At 45.1% G+C, this 13,858-nt stretch overlaps 1 long non-coding RNA gene across 1 annotated transcript; it reads left to right on the forward strand.

The window, feature by feature from the left end:
• The first annotated feature begins 2,107 nt into the window (after window positions 1-2,107).
• Window positions 2,108-13,398, forward strand: LOC310754071. The gene is made up of 3 exons (XR_014543592.1): window positions 2,108-2,560; window positions 7,482-7,605; window positions 12,537-13,398. It is a non-coding gene; the product is annotated as an uncharacterized lncRNA (long non-coding RNA).
• Window positions 13,399-13,858: the final 460 nt, after the last annotated feature.

The following is a 13,858-nucleotide window of genomic DNA, read 5'->3' on the forward strand; positions in this document are numbered from 1 at the left end:
CTGTGCATTTGTGTAGAGACAACTGAAACCATGAGTCGTTCCCTGCAGCTGCTTTCTTCCTGTGGTTTCTTGCCCTTTAGCAGGTTTCTGGAGCCGCCCCCCCCCCCCCCAGTTTCCTGTGCATCAATGAAGCTATTATCTCAGTGTCAGGTGCTCTTTTGCTTTTCGTATTGTTTTCTCCCTCCCCCTGAAGATCTAAAACTCTCCTGATTAGATTCTCAAGTAACCAATGCGTGTACTACTGTTGCAAGGCCTTCCTGGTCCAGGAATGGCCAGAATCTAAAATCGTCCTCCGCATCACAAAAGTTTTTATCTAAATTGCATGACACTAGAACTGGTAGACATCCAATGAAGCTGAATGTTGGGAGATTCAGGACAGACCAAAGAATGCACTTTTTCATGCAGCACCTCATTAAACTATGGGCCTCACTCCCACAGGAAGGAGTGATGGCCACTGTAGAGGATTCCACCAACCCAATTAATAAAGTAGCTGATCCAGCCCACCAACTGCCCCCACCTCACAGTACATCAATTAAATGAATGTCTATAATTTACCACAGGCTATCTTGTGTGGGTCTTGTGTGAGGGAAAACTTAATCTTAGGCAGGAGCTGAACAAACAAAAAAAGTTTTATTTACAAAAAAAGTTTGTGAAACAAAGTTGGGTCAAGAGATGTGTTCTTTCAAACAGAAGTTAACTAATTACTTAAACTAGATATAAAGATGACACAGGCTTAAATGCAATATAATAGGCACAGTAGTTCTTAAACTTCAGTTACTAAACAATCAGTTGGTACATGCAGGCAGCGCTGTGGGTTAAACTACTGTGCTGCTTGATCTTGCCGATTGAAAGGTCGGCGGTTCGAATCCCTGCGATGGGGTGAGCTCCCATTGCTCAGTCCCTGCTCCTGCCAACCTAGCAGTTCGAAAGCACACCAGCACAAGTAGATAAATAGGTACCGCTCCGGCGGGAAGGTAAACGGCGTTTCCGTGCACCGCTCTGGTTCGCCAGAAGCGGCTCAGTCCTGCGGCCACATGACCCGAAAGTTGTACACCAGCTCCCTCGGCCAGTAAAGCGAGATGAGCATCGCAACCCCAGAGTTGGCCATGACTGGACCTAATGGTCAGGGGTCCCTTTACTTTTACCTTTACCTTTACACTTCAGGTAGGTGTTCAGGTTTCTAGGCTAGGTGGTAAAACACTTAACTCAGTTTCAGTTATTTCCCTCTCGTTTCTTCACTTAGTTGAGATAGTTTAATACTTACAAATATATTAACTTTGGCAGCAGGAAGTGGAAGCACAGCTTCCTTCACCACTTAATACTTAGTTTCATGAGCGAGGGGTGCTTTTTGCCAGTTCCCCTCTCCTAGCAACTCCCCTCCTGAGGTGTTCCAGTTAGTGTAACAGACCCAGGGGATCCCCTCACCCAGGGCCAGATTTAGGTTTGATGAGACCCTAAGCTACTGGAGGTAATGGGGCCCTTTATACGTCCAGCTGTCCTTTGTCAACAACTAATTGTCGCTGCTTTTTGTGTTGAATATATGCTATATGGTAATTTGTGGACCTAATTTACACATAGCAAATAGGAGCCTACACAACACAAAACATTGTTGCTGTATGTAGCTTTTATTTTATTTGTTTTTTATCTTATATTTTGGAAATGTACATCCAGTTTATTTTCCTTTAATTTTTTTCGGGGCCCCCAAGAGAGTGGGGCCCTAAGCTATAGCTTGTTTAGCTTATACGTAAATCTGGCACTGCCCTCACCCCTTGTTTCTAGGTTCTTCTTTACCTAGAGGTACCTAGAGGTACCCTCTGTTCCTGACAGGAATGAGCCCCAGGGAGTCCCTGTCCCCCCAGCTCCTGCCTCAGACTCAGCCCTCCACTTTAACTCCTGTCTGAATCCTCTCCCAAGACGCTCCACACGGCCTCCCTCGCTAAGCCACGGCGATCTTCCCTCTAGCTACAGGTATTCTCCTCAGAGCGGATGTTCTGCTCCAACCAGAGCCAGTTCTCCCTCAGACAAACCCTCTCCTGCTCCCTGTCCCCCATCCCAAATCAAGCCCTATCCCTCAAACTGAACCCTGTCTAATACCTCAAATCAAGCCCTATCCCTCAAACTCAGGCATCGGCAAACTCGGCCCTCCAGATGTTTTTGGCCTACAACTCCCATGATCCAAAGCTAGCAGGACCAGTGGTCAGGGACGATGGGAATTGTAGTCCCAAAACATCTGGAGTGCCGAGTTTGCCTATGCCTGCTCAAACTGAACCCCATCTAACATCTCAAATCAAGCCCTATCCAACGCTCTCCCTCAGAAACGGCTCCTTTTATTTTCCCTCCAAAAGTGCTGCTCTCCCCCCTCTGGCTGGCTGTCTCTGTAGCCAATCAGAGGGAGGCTCTAGTCCTCTGGTGGAATTCTGAGGGACTGCATCACTTGGCTCTGCTGTCCGTCACAGCTGCCAACTTGGATGGCTTGGAAAGAGAATTCGATGGATTCCTGGAGGAGTCTGCTATGGATGGCTACTAGCCATCATGACTGTGCTCTGCCTCTGAGGTCGGAGTAAGTAATGCTTCTGAGTACCAGGTGTTGGAAGCCGTGAAGGGGTGGAGTTGCTGTTATAGTGCTTATATCTTTCTTGTATGCCCTTCTTGGGTGCATCTGGTTAGCACTGTGAGACCAGGATGCTGAACTAGATGGACCCCTTTTGTTCTGATCCAGCAGGGCTCTTCTGATGTTCTGATGTTTAGGAGCACAAACTGCCAACATAGGGAGCACTTCAAGATACCAGGAATATACATCAGATGCAGAGGGGGCTTGGGAGCCAGTGTAGCAAACCAGATCTACTGATGAAGGGCGGTATGCAAATTTAATAAAAATATTACTATTTTTTTGGTGGGAGGAATAATAAGCTTCAGCTTTGGAAGGCCATTTTTTCTGTTATTTGTTTGTTTGATTGTATGTTTGTTTACTTGTATGTACATCTGTTTTTCATAAATCTATTTATTTTAAATTAATAAAAATATTTATTTATTTTTAAAAAGGAAACACTTGGGACCCCAGGGTCTGTTGGTTGTGGAGGAGACAGAGGGGAGATTTGGTTTTCTTCCAGCTTGTTAGCTAGTTTATTTGTTATATGGCTTCTGTGAGTTTTTAACTGTAGAGTGAGTGAAATATAACACCGTGATGCAATTTTAACAAAAGATTTATTCCACAGATTTAGTCTCCCCAAATAATGAAAAGGAAGCACCTTCACTTCAGAAAGAAGGCTTGGTCAGTTGCTTGTTTTGGCTTCATATAACCTTGAGCTTCTCTTGTAAAGCTCTCAGGGACACGTGGAATAGGCAGCTGGTAAAACTGGCTCTCTATTCCTCCCCACCCCCACACAAAGGCACCATTTGCCCTGTTTTTCATCCAGCAGAGTGCCACACGCACAGCTTTGTGATTAAACTGTGCAGCTAGCATTTGACAAACAGTGGCATAATAAGAAATGTGTGCATAGGCACACCAAAAAATATGAAGAGGGGAACTGGTGTTGCCCTTTTAAAAAAATGTTATTATTTGTGGCTGGTGGCTTTATATGCTGTTCAAGAGCTGCAACACGGAAGGCCGAAGACTCAGCAGCTGGAGCATTTGAGGATGGAGCTAAGTATCTCAACCCTGACTGGTCACCACCTTGGATCCATCCACTTCCCACCGCCCAATCCCACCCCCTCTCTTTTTAGATTTTTCTTATGGGGAATACTCCATATTAGTGTGCTGAAGAGTCCTGAAAAAACAAGAGCTGCTCTCATGTCTCCTTCCACATTTGGCCACGTTTAATGGAGGCCAAACTGCCAGAAGATAAGCAAAATCTATAAGCCCAAAAGGAACTGAATGTCACATTTGCAAGAGCTGGTTTGAGGCTGTTGGGTGGGTTTTGATGAGTAGGAGAGGATATTTATTGATTGATTATCTTTCCTCTTCTTATTTGTGTAAGAATGCAAATACTTATATCAGCAGAGTGAAAAATCTCCACCCATGAGCAGCTTATCTGCTCATGAGCCTATTTGGGCTCGCCCGCAAAGGCTGATGGATCCTAATAGATTCCGTCAGGCCTTGCAGGACCCTACTTCTCCTGGCGACTCATTAGATGACCTTGTCAAGGACTGGAATAACTGGCTCTTGGCAGCCATCGATAAGATCGCGCCTAAGCTCCCCCTGTGACCCCGTCGAAACCAGGCTCCTTGGTTTACTGAGGAGCTCCGGAAAATGAAGCAGGATCTCAGATGGCTAGAGCGAATATGGCGACGGACTCGTGACGGAGCCTCAAGAACATCTTATACGACGCTTATGAAAGCCTATGAGATGGCTATGAAAGCTGCTAAGAAATCTTACTTCGCAGCTTCCATTGCATCCGCTAGCTCTCGCCCAGCACAACTTTTTAGAATAATTAGGTTGATAACATCCTTAGGAGGACAACCAAATTTAAGCTCAAATTCGACCCACAGCTGTGAGGCATGCGCGAGCTTTTTTGTGGAGAAAGTCCTGTTGCTCCGCCATGACCTCTCTGCCAATTTAGATACAGTGACTGAACTGGAGGCCCCTCGACTGACTTCGGGTCCAATGTTGGACCATTTCAATCAGATACTCCCTGCTGATGTGGATAGATTCCTCCAAGCTGGTAGGCCCACTACCTGCCTCCTCAGTCCATGCCCGTCTTGGCTGATTAGGGCATGTCCAGGTGTCGCGCGGATCCCCCAGTTGAAATTATCAATTTGTCCCTTGGCACAGGGACATTCCCAGGGGAACTGAAGGAAGCAGTGGTGTGTCCGCTCTTAAAGAAAACTTCACTAGATCCTTTAGACCTATCCAATTACCGCCCAGTTTCAAATCTTCCATATCTGGGTAAGGTAACTGAGAGAGCGGTTGTCGAACAGCTTGGTAGGTTTCTGGAGGAAACATCGGCTTTAGATCCATTTCAGTCCGGGTTCCGTCCTGGTTTCGGGACCGAGACAGCTCTGGTTGCCCTAACAGATGATCTCCGTAGACAACTGGATCGAGGCGGGTCAGGACTGCTGATCCTTTTAGATTTGTCAGCAGCCTTTGACATGGTCGATCATGATCTTCTGGACCACCGCCTCGCCAATGTGGGAATACAGGGCATAGCCCGTAAATGGCTGTGCTCTTTTATCTCTGGTTGGGGAAAGAGGGTGGCACTAGGGAGGGAGATGTCATCGCGCCACTCCTTGGTGTGTGGAGTGCCGCAGGGCGCAATCCTCTCCCCAATGCTTTTTAACATCTTTATGCGCCCCCTTGCCCAGATTGTCCGGCGCTTTGGGCTGGGCTGTCACCAATATGCTGATGACACTCAGCTCTATCTGCTGATGGATGGCCACACCGACTCGGCCCCGGACACACTGACCAGATGCTTGGAAGCTGTGGCTGGATGGTTTCGTGGGAGCCGATTGAAACTAAATCCTTCAAAGACAGAGGTCCTATGGCTGGGTCGGGATGGCATGGGGATGAGGGACCAACTCCCTTCTCTTGCGGGGGCCCAATTAGTGCCATTGCCTTCCGTTAAGAGTTTGGGTGTAATCCTTGACGCCTCCCTTTCCATGGAGGCGCAAGTTACAGCAACAGCCAAGGCAACATTTTTCTACCTTCGCCGCATCAAGCAGTTGGTCCCTTACCTTTCCCGCCCCGACCTGGCCATAGTGATCCATGCAACGGTCACCTCCAGGCTTGACTACTGTAATTCGCTCTATGCAGGGCTGCCCTTGAAGCTGTCCCAGAAACTCCAGTGGGTGCAGAATGCAGCAGCGAGGCTCCTCATGGGGTCTCTGCCATGGGAGCATATTCACTGAGTGCTTTTCAAGCTGCATTGGCTCCCGGTGGAGTACAGGGTCAGATTTAAGGTGCTGGTTTTGACCTTTCATGGCCTAGGACCTCATACCTACGGGACCGCCTCTCCCGGTATGTCCCACGGAGAGCCTCAAGGTCCATAAATAGCAACACCCTAGTGGTCCCAGGCCCTAAGGAAGTTAGATTGGCTTCAACCAGAGCCAGGGCCTTTTCAACTCTGGCTCCGGCCTGGTGGAACGCTCTGCCTCATGAGACCAGGGCCCTGCAGGATCTGATTTCTTTCTGCAGGGCCTGTAAGACAGAGTTGTTCCGCCTGGCCTTTGGCTTGGAGCCAATTTGATTCCCTCCCCCTCTTTCTTTTTTCTTTTTCCTTTTCTCCTCCTGTGACGAGGCTGCATTTTAATATTTTAATGTTTCAATATTTTAATGTTGTATTTTAATCTTGTTTTTAAGTTGTATTCATTCAATTTGTTTTTATTATTGCTTGTTAGCCGCCCTGAGCCCGGCCTAATTATTATTATTATTATTGTTATCTTTAGAAGCTTTGAAGACAAGGGTGTGTAATGTTCTAAAAAGAATTATGTCATCCAAGGATGCTCAGGCAGATGTTGAATCCCATCCCATCTATGTGAAATCACTCTCAGACTGTTTAAGTAAACAATAAAATACAAGGTTTGCTCACATTGAAAGATGTGCCAGGATTCAAACAGGTACAGCGATGAAAATCAGGCACGCAATAATCCTTGAAAGTTGCAAAAATCCATTGTCCAGATAAAAATGCTGTGCACACTCTGGAGAGAGCTTTCTGACAACTGTCCGTCCCATTGTAGGTAAGAAGAATAGGTGCAGTGACGGAAAGAATAAGGTTCCCACCACAAATTTTAGAGGATGTGACATAATACAATCCCCTGTTTGTGACTCTCTAGCAATCTGTGTTTGGGATTTTTGGCTACTGATTTTGGTTTCCCTCAATTCCGCTTGTTTAAAGGGGGCGGGTTAGAATCAGGCAAAAATGATGAGGAAGCCAGACAATGCGCTCCCCAAAGTGTTAATGCAAGACCCAGAGTCTTGACAAAGTCCATTGCTCTCTGGAGGATGGTTGGAAACAAAAAGTATGGATCTGGGTACCGTAGTTCAGCATGAAAACAAATGGGTGTTCTTCCATAAAATGCCAGGTCATGGAAGTAAGTCTCACCCCCCTACCTTGTCCCTGAGTTTTCAAACTGTGGCCTGGCTTTCATAACATTCAAGAAGAGCAGTTGACTACGTCTGCAGAGAATGTTCTATTGGAAATGGATGTCACAGTGACATGCATCTCACAACAAGGAAGTCGTTTTGAGAGAGAAATAGCTACCCATCCTTTCCCCATCTCACTTCTTCGTCCAGGGACACAAGATTCTCCCTACCTAACCAATCCCTCTGCTTGGCCCAAATTCAACACCAGAAATGGCAATAGGTTCTTAGGGTTATTTGGGCACTGTGAGAACTGGATGCTGGGCTAGTCAGGCCTCTCCCTTTGGCCAGAGCTAGCTATGGGCTGTTCTTGCATCCAGCAACCTCTGAGGTCCGCAGAGGTGCCTGAAAGATGTGACCACCTGGCCTCCTGCAACAGAGCTGTTTCCCTTCTGCTTCCTTCTAGGACTGGAAATGTGCCTCCTTTCTGTCCCACCCCCTCCCTGAGGCTCACCATGACTGCGTGCATCGGTTCATCCGCAGCGAGGATCTGTGGGAACACCTGATCTACCCTTTGGCCCTTGTTGTAGGTAATGTTGTGGATGTATCAGGCCAGGCTGCAGCCGCTGCCCGTGAGGATGGTCAGAGCCAGAAAGTAGCCCTGCCACTTGTAGGTGTCAGCTCATGGCTTGCTGTAGTGGTGGTCCACAGGGGCTCTGGATGCCTGCAGCCCGCTGAGAGCTTGGGGAAGCCAGAAGGTAGGACAGGCAGGGAGACAGTGGCTTTGCCTGGTGCTTCATGCAAGCCAAAGTCTGCCCCTCTGAGCCACCCTCCCTCCTGCCCAGAGGAAAGCTGGACTCTTGATTTGATATCTGTATCAATCAATCAGCAGTAGATGTACCATCCTGCTTGCTAGCAGGTAAGACCTTGCCAGTTATTAAAACTGCCAATAGATGAGGACTCTAGTCCCTGCGGAGGTGATCTGACCCCATCCCCACTTCCACATAAATCAGACCCAACAGCATCAGACCCTCCAAGTTCCCCTATTTTCCAGGGAGAGTCTCAGATTTACAGAAGCCATTCCAGTTTTTGATTTGATTCTGGAAAGTCCCACTTTTCCTTAAAGGTAAAGGGAACCCTGACTGTTAGGTCCAGTTGTGACCAACTCTGGGGTTGCGGCACTCATCTCGCTTTATTGGCCGAGGGAGCCGGCGTACAACTTCCAGGTTATGTGGCCAGCATGACTAAGGCGCTTCTGGCGAACCAGAGCAGTGCATGGAAACACCGTTGACCTTCCCCCTGGAGCAGTACCTATTTATCTACTTGCACTTTGACGTGCTTTCAAACTACTAGGTTGGCAGGAGCAGGGACCGAGCAACGGGAGCTCACCCCATCGTGGGGATTCGAACCGCTGACCTTCTGATCGGCAAGCCCTAGACTCGTGGTTTAGACCACAGTGCCTATTTTCATCAGAGAAACGTTGGAGGGCATAGAGGTATGTGACCCCCAGTCCAAAGAGATAAGTAGTCTTTAGAAGACATCTGTATAGGGAAGTTTTTTTAATGTGTAATGTTTTATTATGTTTTTATACATGTTGGAAGCTATGATAATAAATAATTATTATTATTTATATAATTAATAATTATTATTAATTAATAATAATAATACATTGGTACCTCGGGTTACAGATGCTTTAGTTTACAGATGCTTCGGGTTACAGACTCTGCTAACCCAGAAATAGTACCTCAGGTTAAGAACTTTGCTTCAGGATGAGAACAGAAATTGTGCTCTGGCGGCGGGAGGCCCCATTAGCTAAAGTGGTACCTCAGGTTAAGAACAGTTTCAGGTTAAGAATGGACCTCCAAAATGAATTAAGTTCTTAACCCGAGGTACCACTGTAATAATTGTAGAATAGGACGTCCCTATTTTCATTGGAGAAATGTTGGAGAAGGTATGCAGCATTGTGACTAAGATCCAGGGAACTGGGTTCAAATGTCTCCTCTCTCCATGTTTTATTCTCAATACTGCCATTTTGGGCTTGGCTCCTTCAGTGCAGAAGCCAATAAAGCTCCTTGGGGGAAATCATGGGATAGAAATGCAATAAATAAAATCAATAATAACATTTGAGTCCTCCTGGCTCCCCTTAGGCCATGTTGCTAAGCATGTCTGCCCATCTTTACTCAAGCTTTGATCTCCTGGTGCTTTCTCTTTAGACACATGAAGCCCCACAGCACTCCCCTCTGCACCCATATGTTCCCATGTACACCCATGTACACCCCCACATAACCCATGTACATGTACACTCACGTGCACTCATGTATACCCATACACACATGCCCGTGTACACCCTGTGCACTCATGTACACCAATGTGCACCCCACCCCCTCTCCCCCCTCTTCTTCCTCAACCTTATACTGTGTACAACACTAATGTCTCACAATGAATGTAACTGACCTGTAGAAAAGACTCTGGGACCTGAAAGAAGATAAAATGCATTTACTTTTGTAAACGAAGAAAATCTTTATTGAAATATTTTTTTTAAAGGTAAAAAATAATGGATAGAAACAAACACATTGATACAGAGGTTTTTGAATGTTAATCAACCAAAAGCAGAACTTCTTACTGGGATTAATGGATATACAATTAGAAAAAGAGTATAGAAAATTATTTCAATATATGATTACAGCAGCAAGATTGTTATATGTACAAAGACAGAAGAGCTTATCATTACTATGGGAGAATGGTTATTGAAATTAATAGATTTGCATGTTTAATTAGAGTAAAATTATTGCTGACATTTTTAAGGATTTAAACTACTTATGGACTATTTGCACAAAAAGAAAAATAAGCTTGTGATATCTAGGTTTGAAGGTTGATTTATAGAAAGTAGGATATTACTACAGAGCAAGGATTTTGCATAAATCGATAAAGCTGATAGAAAAGCAGAAACATTTCTTTTCTTCTTTCTTTTGGTTTTCGTGTCAAAAGGGTTTGGAATTTGATGTTAACTGTTGTATATTGCTTTTTCTTTGCTCATTTCAAGGTTTAATAATAAAATACTTTTTTTAAAAAAGGCAGAAGCATATTGGAATTCTATAATAGGCATTTAAGAGTTGCAAGATCCTCTCTACTTTTTTTTAAGCTTATGCATAAGTTTCTACCAAAAAAAACTCTGCAGGCACTGCCATCATTATTCTGAATACTTTCTCTTAGATTACACCCCCTCAGCAGGATGATCAGCACGGGAGCGGCCTCTCCCCCATCTGAAGGCTGTGGGCCAGTCTCCCCTCTTGCTCTCTCTTCCTCTCTTTGTCATCTCTTTATTTTTGGCTTCACAACAGGAGGATCAACACTGGGGCCGGCTGCTCCCCCACCCAAAGGTTCCAGGCCAGTCTCCCCTCTTCCTCTCCCTTCCTCTTCTTGTTTTCTCTTCATTTGTGGCCTCCCAGCAGGAGGATCAGTGGCAAAGATTCCCAGCATGTAGTGGAAAACTGGAGCTCTTCTGAAGTACTTGACTGCTTCATGATGAAGTTTATTCCAAGGAATGCTAGGTAAAGCTCCACCACCAGCATTTTCTTCATGATCACGGTCTTCTCCTTCTGGTTGATTTAAGCCCATAAATGATGATACATTTTTGGCAAAATCATCTGCATCGAATTTGGTGCTCTCTGAGGGCAACTGGCTCACTTTCTCCTTTCCTGGACGTGATGCCAATGTTGGGGGCAGAATTTCCATGTCAGCCTGGGACATGCCTGCAAGCTGTTCATCTGCATCTTCATAAGATTCTTCCATTTCTTCAGGTTCTGCAAACACTGCCAGAGCTTTTTCTTCCAGAGACGAACTCTCTTCCTTATCTTGCGCCCTCTCAACAGGAGGCTCAGCACTTCGGCCAGCTGCTCCTGCATCCAAAGGCTGTGGGTCAGCCTCCCCTCTTCCTCTTCCTCCCTCTTCTTCTTGCCTCTCAACGGGAGGATCAGCGGCAAAGGTTCCCGACATACAGTGGGAAACTGGAGCTCTTTTGAAGTACTTCATTGCTTCCTGGCCATGTTTATTCCAAGCAGTGCTAGTTGAACATTCACCAGCAGCCTCCCCCTCTTCCCTATCATGTTCTTCATCTTCCAGTTGAGTTAAGTCCATAAATGATGATAAAGCATCAACAAATTCATCTGTGTCAAATTCGGTCTGCTCCTCTGGATCCTCTTGCCCCTCTGGATCCTCTTGCCCCTCTGGATCCTCTTGCCCCTCCTGATCCTCTTGCCCCTCCTGATCCTCCTGATCCTCTTGCCCCTCCTGATCCTCCTGATCCTCTTGCCCCTCCTGATCCTCTTGCCCCTCCTGATCCTCCTGATCCTCTTGCCCCTCCTGATCCTCTTGCCCCTCCTGATCCTCCTGATCCTCTTGCCCCTCCTGATCCTCTTGCCCCTCCTGATCCTCCTGATCCTCTTGCCCCTCCTGATCCTCCTGATCCTCTTGCCCCTCCTGATCCTCTTGCCCCTCCTGATCCTCTTGCCCCTCCTGATCCTCTTGCCCCTCCTGATCCTCTTGCCCCTCCTGATCCTCTTGCCCCTCTTGCTCCTCTTGCCCCTTCTGATCCTCCTGCCCCTCCTGATCCTCTTGCCCCTCCTGATCCTCTTGCCCCTCCTGATCCTCTTGCCCCTCCTGATCCTCTTGCCCCTCCTGATCCTCCTGATCCTCTTGCCCCTCCTGATCCTCTTGCCCCTCCTGATCCTCTTGCCCCTCCTGATCCTCTTGCCCCTCCTGATCCTCTTGCCCCTCCTGATCCTCTTGCCCCTCTTGCTCCTCTTGCCCCTTCTGATCCTCCTGCCCCTCCTGATCCTCTTGCCCCTCTTGCCCCTCTTGCCCCTCTTGCCCCTCTTGCCCCTCTTGATCCTCTTGCTCGCTTTCTAGAGTTGCTGCCAACGTTGGGAACAGAGCATCCATATCATCCTCCCTTGCCAGGGATAGGTCTACAAACCGATCATCTTCATCTTCATACAATTCTTCAATTTCTTCAAGCACGTCAAGCACTGCCAGGGCTTCTTCTTCCCCCTCAACAGGAGAGTCAATACTGCTGCCAGCTGCTCCCCCATCCGAAGGCTGTGGGCCAGTCTCTGCTTTTCCTTCCTCTTTACTGTGAAATAAAAGTAATAGCAATAATGATAATTATAATAATTAATAATAATAATTTATTATTTATACCCCGTCCATCTGGTGCATCTGGTAATTAAGATATGTATGTAAAATAGAAGGCCCTCTAAAAGAACTGCTATAATCATGGGGAGGGGGTAATTAAAAAGCAATTAAACATTGAGAAAATTAGAACTATATACATACCGGTATATAGAATCTCGTGGGTGCCAGTTAAAGTATTTCATTTTAATTGCTCAAACTATATAAAAAGGGGGCTAGCTGACAATTGAGAAGTGCTGAAAAACTAATTATAGGAGAAGCCAATCTACTAAAATGACTATTTTCTATATGTTATAAAACATTAATCAACATTTTATTCACTTCTTTTAAGCAAACCCCTGTGGATGGTGGGAATCAAACTGGCAAATAAAGAAAGAAAGCTGGTCAAAAAGACCATACAAGTCTTCATTGGCTTTGACAAAGGAACGTCCTCTCAAGTCAGCCATGGCTGGTGCTTGACCCTCAGGCCGCTGTCCTTCACAAGACCAACTCCTGTATGCTAGAGGGGCTGTGCAGGCCTTGGTATGTCCAAAAACAAGTGGTGGGACTACCCCAACAAAGCAACTTTTGGGAATAGTATTTCACTGATCACAGCACAAAGTAGTCCTCTCTGTTCTTATTTGGCTCTACCTGATGTATTTACAGGAGAAACAATGCATTTAGTAAGTAAGGACTTATATATCTGTTAACTGAAGCTCACACTGACATAGCCAGATCTTGGAAAGCTTTGGATTTCTTAAATCTGGATCAATGGTACACTGTAGTTTCGCAAACAGTGCTATTAGAAGAATTATCCCACAAACTGAAAGTTGCAAGAGGTCAAAGTAATCATGGCAATTTCTATGCAATTTGATATTTCTTTTTGCTTATTTATTTATTTATTTTATTTATTTCATAAAATGAATATACTACTAGAGGGTGGGGTGGGGGGACTCAAAGCAGTTTACAAAAAAAAAAACAAAAAAAAAAACAACCCCACAAACCCATAAAAACATCATTAAACATTTTACAACCATAGTGTAAAACATACAGAAAGTTAATGAGGTTCAGGTAATGGGGTACATAACAAAGGAGTTATCTCAGTTTATAATATAGTTGAGCTTTCATAAATAAATACTTATTTTCAGGCTGGCATACACACTATCCAAACTCTATAGCAAAGAAAGTAAAATAATATATTTTCGAAATAAATAAATAACAGCTATTTTCAAAAAACGTGTGAATCATAACAAACCTGTTTTCATTCATCATGTTTTTGGTAATGTTAATAATTGTGATTCTTTTCTTCTTCTCCTTTCTATTTTCTGTTGAAGATTCAATAAAAATAAAAATAAAAGATAAAATTAAAACATGTCCGTTTAGGCAATCCTATCAAGATATGTAGAATACTGAAATGTTTTTGGCTCATCATTGATTTTAATGATTATTCTTTGAATGTTTAAATACTTGTTTTTAACAGTTTTCACATCTAAAGTCATTGTTCTCCCCCCCCCCCGTAAATCGCTTTGAAATATGTTTATACAGTCAAGCAGTGCTTAAACTTTAAGGAAAATAAAATAAATAAAATAATTCTTGTGGAGTACCATACGGGGGTGGTTTCTTTCAATGGTATTTAATGCATTCATTGGAAATATTTCTATACCGCCACTCCTG

Source organism: Podarcis filfolensis (assembly GCF_964270895.1).
Source record: "Podarcis filfolensis genome assembly, chromosome: Z".
Taxonomy (NCBI): domain Eukaryota; kingdom Metazoa; phylum Chordata; class Lepidosauria; order Squamata; family Lacertidae; genus Podarcis; species Podarcis filfolensis.